We start from the raw sequence: 12,163 nt of genomic DNA on the forward strand, positions 1-12,163 counted from the left end.
AACCACCGCCTAAACAAATTCACTTTGCACATTTTGATGTTAGTGTTCCTAATGAAGTTCATCAAGCTGATATATTATTTATGCCACATGATACTATTAAAATCCGAAGACGTCAAATTACATACAAGTACGCGCTAACTGTAGTTCATGTTGCAAGTAGATACAAAGATGCAGAACCATTAACGACTAAAACAGCAACTGAGGTTGCTTCTGCGTTTGAACGAATTTATCAACGAGGTGGTCTACGATGGCCACAGCTGCTAAAAGTTGATCCTGGCAAAGAATTTCAGGGTGCAGTATCATCGCTGATGAAACAACATAATGTCACCATCAGAAGAGGACATACTGAAATTCACCGTGATCAGGAAATTGTTGAGCGATTTAATCGAACACTTGCTGAGCGGTTATTTGGATATCAATACGCAAAGGAATTCATTCAGGACAAGAGATCACGCGAATGGGTTGCAAGATTACCAGGTGTGATAACTGCATTAAATAATGAAATTACTCGAACAACCAACATGAAACCTATTAACGCAATTACCAAAAAAAATATACCCGTACAGCGACGTGATTTTTCAGCACAGCCAATACTGGGCAATGTCACTGTGAGATATTTATATGAACCAGGTGAACTTGAAAAAAATAAAAAAAGAGTGACTGATCCTATCTGGAGTATTACCACACACAAACTATCTAACATAACTAGATCTACTGGTAGACCAGGAATCTACAGGCTGGATTCAACTGCTCCTCAATATGGATTCACACGTGAACAATTACAAGTAATTCCCGAGGACACACAATTACCGCCCAGATCACTTAACTAACACTGGTGCCAGCACCCCGACGTCGATTACATTCAAGACAGGTCAGCATCACATTCTCTCGTGTATGACCAAGATTGTTACTTTTTCTGTCTACGGTAAATTGTCTTGGATCGTTTTTCAGATACCGCCATAAACATTTTACAATTACAACTTGCACAATGATTATTCTGCTGTTGCTTCAGTGTCATGATAAATTCAATGTCAAGATCAAAGTCGCGATTAATTTTTTTTTGTCATTTTGTTTATAACCAGCCATTTTTTTTCTTATCATATCGTTGTCAATGTCATCATTAATGGTTTCTGACGAGTCCATGACGATTCTCCGCAACTGAGATATTTTTCTGACTCTGGACACAGCCAAGTAAACTAAGTTTGACCACTCGATTCGATCATCAACGATCCAAACAACTGTATCAGACATAGTCAATCCTTGAGATGAATGAATCGCCATTGCGTATCCTAGCGTCCACGGGGATTTATCGGCGAGCAGTGCATCTTCAACAATATTGACATCAACTGTGACAATATCATTTAATACGAGATTCTGCTTCCTCCTTGACTCGGTCTGTCCTGGTATATCAATGTCAATATTTTGTAGTCGTGTATCTGCTGGTCTATAACACAACGGCACTGGCAGTGTTGGAAATTTGTTCTTGTGTAATTGAAATAACTGCTGTTGAATTGTGTCTCTAACTATCTTTCTACTTGCTACTATCAAATCGTTTCGTCTCCACGTTTTCCAAAAGTCGCTCATTGAAGTCTCTGAAATTATTTTACGCATAATTTCACATTGAATTTTATTCGGTTGTAGTCTGATTAATGTTTTAAATTCCTTTATTTCTGCATTACGAGATATGTGATCATCAGCCACTACTTCGGAATAATCAACAAAATCTTTTAACCAATCTTGTGGAGATGGTCCAACAAAAAGTGGTGGCTGGCCATGATCGCCGCATATAACCACGGCAGTATTTTTTGTTAATAACCAATCAAGAAATGTTTTTAATGTTTCTGACGGTACCGTACATATTTCGTCCCAAATAATAGTTTTTGGAATATATTTTTCTCCCATTCGGTCAGGAGTCCACACACCACCGCTGTATTTGAAAAAGCTGTGATAAGTACAAGAACTGACTCCTCGTTGTTTCATCTCCTTGGCAAGTCTGTGTGTTGGTGTTAGCACAATTATATCTCAATTCTGTCGAAATAATTAGATCAGTCGAGTTGTCTTACCAGAACCACACGGCCCGTTCAAATAAACGGTTTTGTGTCTGGATACTGGATCATACACAGACGGCGCCAACAACAATTCTGATAATTCTGATTTGCAATAACTATCTTTAACCGCAACATCAGCGGATTCACAATAACAATGTAACATTTCTTGTTTTATTCTCCACGAACTCCATAATTCATCAATGCTTGTGAAACAAGCCAGTAACTCTGAATATCTTTTATCGATATAAAATGAATCCGTTGCAACTCTAACTGCAGTGTCAGGAAATCTATTTATCATCCATAGCAAATTTATAGAAACATAAGCCAGCATCGAAGATCTTAAATGTGCGTACTGAGGTGATTCTCCATTAATGTAACTAACAATTGTGCCCAACCGTGTTCCGTCAGACAAGTGAGCATCTTCCCGATTACAAAATATATTTCTCGCAGCGCCATCAGCAATTATAAAATCTAATTCAACATCATCCATAATCAATCGTGAGTGATGATGTTTATGATCATATGCACCACCCTGAGTAAATTTACCGATTATTCTTCTACCGAAATCCTTTGCTGTTTTTTCACTGTTGCTGAGTTTAATATTAAGAATATTAGGAGCATCATTAACAATGACACCAGCAGAAACGTTTGGACATTCCCGCGCGTATTCTTCGATGACTTCATCGAGATTGATACGCTCCGGTAACCAAACCGAAGTCTGCGGCCGATATGATATAACTGCCTCACTGACAACCAACGATATCAATATTTTACTGTCAAGCATATATCGTAATAACACTATTGGCGCCCAACGTTTCTCCGAGAAGTGTCTGCCAAACCAAACATAACAGCAACGATGAAGATTTTCAGCGAATTTAAACGACACTACACGAGCAAATCCTGTCAGATCAAAATCGGGTAATGGACCATTAATTGATACTCTTACCATCTCATGACAAGGATGACCAAATCTTTTAAAATATCCAGCACACTCGCCCATCCCGAGAAAATTTCCCGGATAACATGCAAACATGTCCACAGAAATGACATCCTTGTGGTTATATTCGGTATTCCACAAACCGCCATGTCCGTACTCGATACAACTATCCTGGACATCTTTAAGGAACTCAACGCGTGTTGGTCTCCATGAATTTCTCTCTCTCACGGCGTTTGGAGCAACTGACGGAACTGTAAAACAATTAGTTAATAACTGCTCAGTGTTTTCTGAATATCTCTGTGCGAGTTTTCTCATTTTTTCGTGGAGAGATTCTTTACGATATAATTCGCTGTCAGGTCTTACAAATTGATCATACTCACCATCTTCGGAACTTTTAAACAACCACACTGACACAGGGTCGTTTTTGCTTATCCGGCTGATAGCATCGAACATTCCACCCCAAATACACTCTGACGAGTAATATCTCACAACACGATCTAGTGGAAATATTGTTACTGCGTTGGTCCAAGCATGAGAGTTATGGTCAATAATTTCAATTGGTGTTCCATTTCCCTTATTCGCTGATTCATATAAGACCTCTCCGGTTAATGTTTTTACTGTCATTGGAAATTTTAATTTACTTGATAACTCAGCGACATCGTTTATTGACGCTACTGTATCCTTAATCGATTCAGCCCACTTCGCTATTTTTTCACGTCGCAAATCAGTTAAACCGTTTCCGAGCTTCGCATTTTTAAAATGTTCCATTACTCGCTCGGCTACACAATTCAGCCCTGACAAAGTCAAGGATGAAAATCTCATTGGGGCAAGATTATTAATGTTGGGTCTATCATTTAGCTGATAGATTCCATAAATAATCGCGGTCACAGGATACGATCGAGCGAAATATGATTTATCAATCCCAGTTAACATTCCTGGTTTGGAATCTTTACTTAACAGAGCGGTTTTTCAATTAGGAAGGACAGGGTCACGTTTGTCACGGATAATCCACCTGTCACCATCCGAACGCACAAAAAACTTTATTCTGAAATGATATTTCTGATCACTTTGATGAATATCAAGGTAATCGATCATTGTTTTCGCTCGTGCATCATTCATTATAGCATCAATGACAGAGTCAACGCTGAATTCGTCCTTGACAGAGTCAAGGTGTATAATTTTAAATGTAGACCACACGTGAGATGCTCAATCATCACGAAATTCTTTCTTGGCATCCCTGATAATATCAATCAGATCAGTGAGGGCTTGCCTCCGCGAGTCAGGGGTTAGTCTGTCAAGATCGAATCTAGAAGCTTTCCAGGGCTTGATTGCAGATAATCTCTCAAACTCCTCCATAATATATTTAAGACAAACATTTAAATAAGAAATATTATATATACATACATATATATATATATATATATATATATATATATATATATATATATATATATATATATATATATATATATATATATATAATGTCTCAAACCAATCAGTGCAAATGGCTTAAAATGGGATCGGTAACTGCTTGTAACAAATCCTGCAGAAAAAAATTATGCGGCGAACATTCACAAAGCATTCGAAGGGAGAGTTTAGGACCAATACCGTGTCTGCGATGTGGTATTGGAGTCAGGGATAAAACAGTTATGCGAAAGTCGCAGCGAAAAACGATATCGTGAACTCAAGCGATATTATGAAAAAAAAAATAATAATAATGCGCTGAAATGTGAGCGCGATTAAATAACTAAGTTTTCAGACAAATTATAAACTAGACAAATTATAAATTAGACAAATACATTATTATATAAAATGAATCAAGAATTTATCTCACACACCATCATCAAGAATTACGAAGCGAATGGTAATGGAGTGGTTAGACATTGTAGGCTGAAAAAACCAGTTGGTGTTGTTAATAATGCCGGTTATCTAATATTTACTGTTGGGGCAAGAAAATTTATCTCTGTCATCGTTTCGTATACGAGTGTTTCTTTGGGAAGATCAAAGACGGTCTTGTGATCCATCATATTGACGGAGAGAAACTTAATAATAGTGTATCTAACCTGCAAGCTATCACACAACGCGAAAATGTTGCACGTGGGAATGCTGGGGGGAAGAGAGAGTCTAGGGTAGTTAAATCTTTCAATGAAGGGACCGGCAAAGAGATGGTTTTTCAGTCATTGACCGCGGCTGGCAAATATTTCGGTATTAACACCGCTGCGGTACGATATGTTGCAAAAAATATAACCAAATCGGCTTTTTCATACTCGCATAATGCCTGGATTTCGTTCTCTTATATTCCATTGGTGTTAGATACAGATAACGGAGATAACTCCACAGCGATTGTGTAAAAGCCAGTTATGAATAAATATTTTTCTTTTAAATATATAATTATCATATAATGAATTACGAAAATATCAATGATGTGATTGCTGCTATTAAAAAATTAGAAGAAAACGGAATTAATATATCTGATGAAATAAATCCTCAAAAAATTATTACTGATTTTGAAACACTACATGAGGCCAAATCCTAAGGGCGGTATATTTTGCCTGCTCAGTACAGATTTATAAAGAAAAACCAGACGGAGTTATATAAATCACTAGCCGCAGTAGAAGCACAAATAAATGAATTTGTTTCGTTGTCTCGTGCAATTGAAAAATTAGATCAGCATTGTCTCAAGAATACGAAGCCAAGAAGGTAATTAATACTCGTGTTAGACAATTGAGAAAAATTATGTCAGATTGTGAAACGATCGAAAGTTAGGTGATTGGGAAATGAAATCGAAAGTAAAAAATAAAATATTTTTAGCCGCATCAATCTGATACAGATAATATTTTTTTTACTTGTATCAATCTGATACAGATAATATTTCCTTAAGCCGATCAGATTTAATGCAGGAATGCGCGTAATTTAGAATCTGATCTTTATTACACGTGACCATCCAAATATGTTCTTGCTGTAATTTATCCAACTGCGATTGTGTCAATAAAAATTCCTCGTTACCGTTGTCGTGTATGAAAACCTTCACGTGCTGGTACATTATATAATTACTCGCTTGATTAATTAGAAATCAGGTCTGTCAGTAAAAAATAAATTTCTTGCAGATTTTTTGCTTTTTACTTTCGCATGATTTTGACCAGTTAATTAACTTTCCGAATTGAGAAATCCTTACAATGAAAGTCTTAAGACGGAAATCCTTAGGATTTCACCAACAGATTTATACTCAATGTTTCATCTCGTAAATCCAGCAAGTTCCCGGACTGGTCTGTTAGTTTGAAATGTATTCTTGATAACAGCGGATTATAACACCGCAGATAAACCGGATTGATCGGCTCTTGCACAATTAGATATCCAGGTGGTTCTTGCGGAGTTAATGAATAAAGAACAAATCTTTGCTGGGCTTGATTTGATACTGTCGTGTCGGTGCTGTAGCTACCGTCAATGACATCACACACGAGATTGACTGCGACCACTTCGGTTATATTTACGATTCCCGGGGACACATGTCGGCCTCCTCCTTGTGGGCTATAGTTGGCTCCGGTAGCGTTTTTCTGTACCGTGCGAGTATATCATCGAAGAACTCATCAGTGATGTTATTGACTGATTTTTTCAGCTCGGCTGTGTTATACCCGGGAAATTTATAATTTGGCAATTCAGTTTCTGTTATTTTATATTCATTTAAGAAACGTTGTTTATAGCGATTTATGCTGTCAGTGTAATCATTTGTTGCCTGAATTACTCGCTTGTTAATATAGTCCATGTCGGATACAAGCTGATTTAATATTTCTACGCGTTTGATGATTCGCTGCTTAAAGTTATATCAAAGAGATGTTCTTGAAAGAGCTGCCGTAGTTGCTTTAGTTGTGTTTTATGCAATTGATTAATGATTTTAAAATATTTAATAATTTGAGATAGTTCAAAAGTAGTAAAATTAACGAGCCCTATAGGTTCATAATTAAAAAACCACTGAATAAAATCCTTATCGCCGAAGTAAAAATCAGTATTCAACGTTGCGCTTTTTATTTAAGCAAATGTTGTTTGTATAATGGCTCAATTTCGTGATATGATTTGTTTGTCTGTGATATAATCGGACCTTTTCGGTTCAGGTGGTATCGGTGGTGCCTCGGGTGGAATTTCAGGCCATACTAACACTGTTCTGATCGAACTCTGATATATACCCACGGCGTAGTCAGGAGAGTTTATCTCAATTGCAGAAGACAGGGTTGGTTCATGAGCAGTTATTGTTATCTTGGATTCCTTTGTTGTGATATTTTTTTATTCGACTTTGTAATTCCTCATTGATTTCATCAATTTGATAAGACCCAGATGGTATTCAAATGACGTTAAAGTCGGGAGTGCCATCTTGTTTATTTTTATTTGCAAACACAAACGAATTATTCGCTGACAATTTTCCAAATGATTTTGATCTGATATTGGGCCAGCTGTGATATACTCGTAATTGCGCTAATGCGATCTCGTTGCAGTTGGAAAATTAATACTAAATTCTGGTGTAGTCGAGCTTACTGTTATCATCGAAGTTTTCTTCGGATTTGTATTTTCAACTATGTCGAGCAGAGCTTGATGAAGCAATTCCTTCATTATTTAACTTTGCTGTTTTCAAATGGCGGGTGCAGTTTTCGTATATCTTAACCATTTGCGCGAATTCGGTATCTGATATTGTTGTATCGTCGATGCTTGATGATATCAGCGACGATAATTTTGAGTATGCGATTGTTGCTGTGTTTAGTTGTATGATATAATCGTGCAGTTTTGTGCTAGTGCATGAGATATTTAATTTGCGATTATATTAAAAACACCTGCAATTGCCGCTGATGATGAAACGCATATTGTAACTGCGATTGCAGCTGTTGTTGGTGTTAGCGCTGATAATACTACTCCAGTGGATGCAACTAACGGATACTGAGTGTACTATAGCATCCAACACGATTACACGCCGCTTGTATTTTTTTACTTTCAGCGCATACTCGTTCATGGTATTTTTTAACTCTGATTGCCATTCGCGGACTTGATCGTATCTATATTGTTGCGCATATAATGTTCTTGTTGATGCTGTCATTGACTTCGTCGTTGACTTCGTCAGGGCCATTTATTATTTTACGCGGTAACCAATTAAGGTGTTTCAGCTACAAATTCCAAACACCACCAGTAAGATGTTGCGGTTAATTTCTTGTCAGCTGTTTCCAGTAAAAACGTTTCTTCGGTCCCGCTATTTAATATGATAGTCACAACCCCGGAAAACTTGTCGGTGGAATGTCGCCAGGGATACGTTGTAAATATCTCAAATTTTGCAGCACTGAACACAGACAGTCTATACACTCCAGTGACTGTTGCGGTATATTTGATAGTATTATTTTGTTTAGACCATGTTGCAAATCCAGATGATACCGTGTATACTATGTTGGTAAAATGCCCGGGAGTAACTCCAGTGGGGATTTTAATCAAACTGGTTTTATTAACGATATCAGGAATCCCACTTACGATATCCTGTTGTGTTTGTTTGATCGTGTCGATGTTAGTTTTATATCAGCAAGTTTTTTTGTCAACGCTGTGCGGAGTACCAAAGAATTCTTCTGCGGTTTCATTAATTTTTCTAAAGTTTCTACGGAGATTTGTAAACGCGTTTACGTGAACGTCATACTCGGCCCGCAACGGGGATAATTTACCGTCAACGGCGCTGTGGTTAACGTCAACATACTTTTTTGTCGCGGCATCTTCCGGGGATGTTGGATCCGCTAACACCACTATGCGGTTCCCGTTGAGGTTGAGTTCACCTGTCATTCTATCGCCGGTCTCTTTTAACGCGTTCCCCTGCAGCTTTCTGCGTATCATCTCTTAACGCCGCAATTGATATCAGCGAATCCTTGATTTTTCCGCTGTCAGTAAACACAGGGATGTTACCCGGAGTAGCTCCAATAACCCTACGAATTATTTCATGCCATTTGATATCACTGGTTTTTAGTTTTCCATATTGGTCCTGAAAAATAACAACCTCATCTGACCCTACCCAGGATAAGTTTAAAAGATTGTTAACGTCATCTTTGGTTGCATATTTTCATAAATCTACGTCGTCGCGTGTTTTTTTTTATATCATCACGAGATCTCCCGTAAATAACAACCATTATTCTTTAGGGATTGTTTAAATCGACCCGTGTTATACTCGTGCACGACTTTGTGAGGCGGTTTGGTTGATTTTAATAACGCGTCAAGCACATTAATTACTTCACGGCCACATATCGGAGGATCAGTTAGTGTTTGTGTTGGTAGCGTTGAGTACCAAACTGGAATGGAAGTGCTTCGTGCGTATTTGAGGAATTGAACTTGCGGGGCTAACCCAAACGAAACAAAATAGATAATTCCACGTGGATGTATCGCGTAAGCAACCCACTGAGTTCCTGGACCATCGCTGTTATCGAGATTAATAATTCCAGTTTCTGGATTATTCGGTTGTCTCGGTAACTGATTTTCATAAAGACGCCTCTGAAATTTTTTATATTTAATTGTTTAGCGTCATCGAGTAGATCAAAATTTGACATCGGTGTGTGAAACACTCTGTGTTTTGTCAGCGGTGTTTGGGGTACCATGAGGGCGGAGTTCATGGAAGTCTTAGACCCGCTCCTTTTTTTTTTGGTATCCTTTTCCAGTTGCTTTCTTTAACGCCATTCCAGCAGCTGTTCCAACAGCTCCTAACGCGGCAGCTTTAGCGACTGCGGGAGCGGCGGCAGCAATCAACGCTGGTATTGTACCAAGAAGAAGAAATATTCTACCTGATTTAATCATGTCTTTGACCGCTGTTGTAGTGAAATCAAGTTGAACACCAGTCTTTCCTTGCTTTGCTTTATTAAAATGGTTAAGTTGTGTTTTAGTCAGCGATAGCTCGTTTGGACCACCAGTAATTTGATCTTGTTTCAAAGTTATTTTTGCCCCACATGCACTCGCGTGCTTTGATTGTAATTTCGTAGCCTGACCAGGAGTCAGACTGACATTAGCATGATTGTATGACATTTTATTTAGATGAGATTGATCTAATTGCCTACATGTTTTCCACTGGTGCATCAACGACTCTCATTCGACCACTAATGCCTTCAAGTAACATTGCTTTGTCACTGAGGATGACCGCGATTGCTCTATAGGGGCCATAAACAATTGGCGGACCATCTGCAATTTTAGGTAATGCACCTACGCGAGCTCGGAAGTGTATATCAACGACAGATTGTTTGGATAAATCAAGATGCTCCAGCGAGAAGTAATAAATCGGGTACAAATTTGTAAATCCAACTGTGATATTTGAGTCTCAGTATCTATATTTATATTACGCGACAGAAACGTCAGCCAGCGATTATATGCGCGCGCCACATGATTTTGTGTAAAACTTAATGATATATCCTTAGACGGTTCTTGTTGCCCGTTTATCCTCAACGAAACCTCGATAACGTCGAGTTTGTCAAATATCATATGCGAATATTCCTGGTTATTCACCCGACGATTATCTTGCAACGCAATAAAAATATGTCGTGGCGCAGAAACCCCTTGTTGTGATGCTATATGCCAAGTAAATATATCTCTGACGGAACTTTGGATGGCGTCTGTGGTTACTGTTAACCACGATAACAGTGATTTACCGCCTTGATTCATAAAAGAGAGTAATCGCGGTTCTTCTGTGACCGATGGAGTTAATACCGGCATCCACAATGAAAGTTTTGTTATATTTACCATATCAGCATCGACACCATCCCCTCGCCAGATCGCATCATTATCATCACCTTTTTGTATGAAGCACAACTGTGTGTTTAGCTCCAAAGATGACCTTTCTAACATCTCTGCAAAATCCGATAATGTGAGAGAGTGGAATCGCGCACGAAAAATTTCTTTTATTTCCTGACAACATTGTTTGGCGTGTTGCAAATCCCAAGTTGTAAGTCGCACTAATATCTTTTATAATATCAAATGCACCAGCTGGTCTGCCTTCGTATCCAGGGCCAGCTGGCTGTGGATCAGATGCAGTATTTCGTGGTGTTTGTAATTTAATATACTGAATATGATCGGCATTGTCGGTAATATCTTCAGCAAACATCACTGATGGACCAGCTGATCTTGTGTAATCATCACAATATCTTGCTAGACCAATTATTGTTGTAGCAACATCGACATCATTCTGAATCGATTCGATATTTGTTCCATCAATCATATAGGTGGCGCTACTAAACAGTGCCATAATTCCATTATTGGCAAAACCAACTCGTGTATTGGAATCGTATGCATTATTATTTGCCCTGACAACTTCACCTTCTACTTCAATAATAACCTCAGGAAATATCTACTTGTATCATGAACTTGAAGTTCAATACGCCCTCGTTGTTCCGGTTTAACTGCATCATAGGAATAAAATTGATAATCACGCACTGAGTTATCTTTCTCAACCGGCGCATCTATGTCAAATGCTGGGTCGGATATGTGTTTGAACATTTTATACTATTGCCTATTTTTTAAATGGTAATTATCGTCGTCTCACACGAAGTCCACTTCCTGCTATCAAATTCGCTGTTATATTTCTTTGTGCGTCAGATTCATGATCTATCAACGCTGCTAGTTTCTGATTTGCAGCTTGATTTATCACCTTACTGACATCCGCGAGCATAATTTCGGTGCTTGGTAATTCCACCGGTGGTGATTTTCGTCTTATTAATCGCGCTAGTCTTTATTTGATTGCCGAGAACGCCTTACCAGCAGCACTAACAATTGCACCAGGAGCTTTTTCACCAACCACATTAATGGCTTTCATTGATAATTGTTTTTGCGAGAGGACCAATGTTTGGCGCTAACCCCGCAAATAACCCTTGAACCACATCGCCGAGTCCGTCTCCGTAGGTTGCTCTATAGACTGGTAATCGTGAGTTTACTGCTCTGACCTGCACGGGTGTATAATGTCTGTTGTATATGACCATGTTATGCTATTTGCTACTGTTTAATCGCTGTAATCGTCAACGAGTTCATCAACGAGTTCTCGGTATATACTAGCATCCATGACACCGCCTTGAAATAATCGCCGACAGATATCAGCGGCTTCATTAATTATTTCTGGTGAGTTATTCCCAGCTCGCTTTCCTCCTATGAGAACTTCTAACCGTTGCACATCTTGTACTATGTTTTCAGGGCA

The sequence above is a fragment of the Sinohyriopsis cumingii genome, chromosome 14 (genome assembly GCF_028554795.1).
Source record: "Sinohyriopsis cumingii isolate HCF-2022 chromosome 14, ASM2855479v2, whole genome shotgun sequence".
In the NCBI taxonomy this organism is placed as follows: Eukaryota; Metazoa; Mollusca; class Bivalvia; order Unionida; family Unionidae; genus Sinohyriopsis; species Sinohyriopsis cumingii.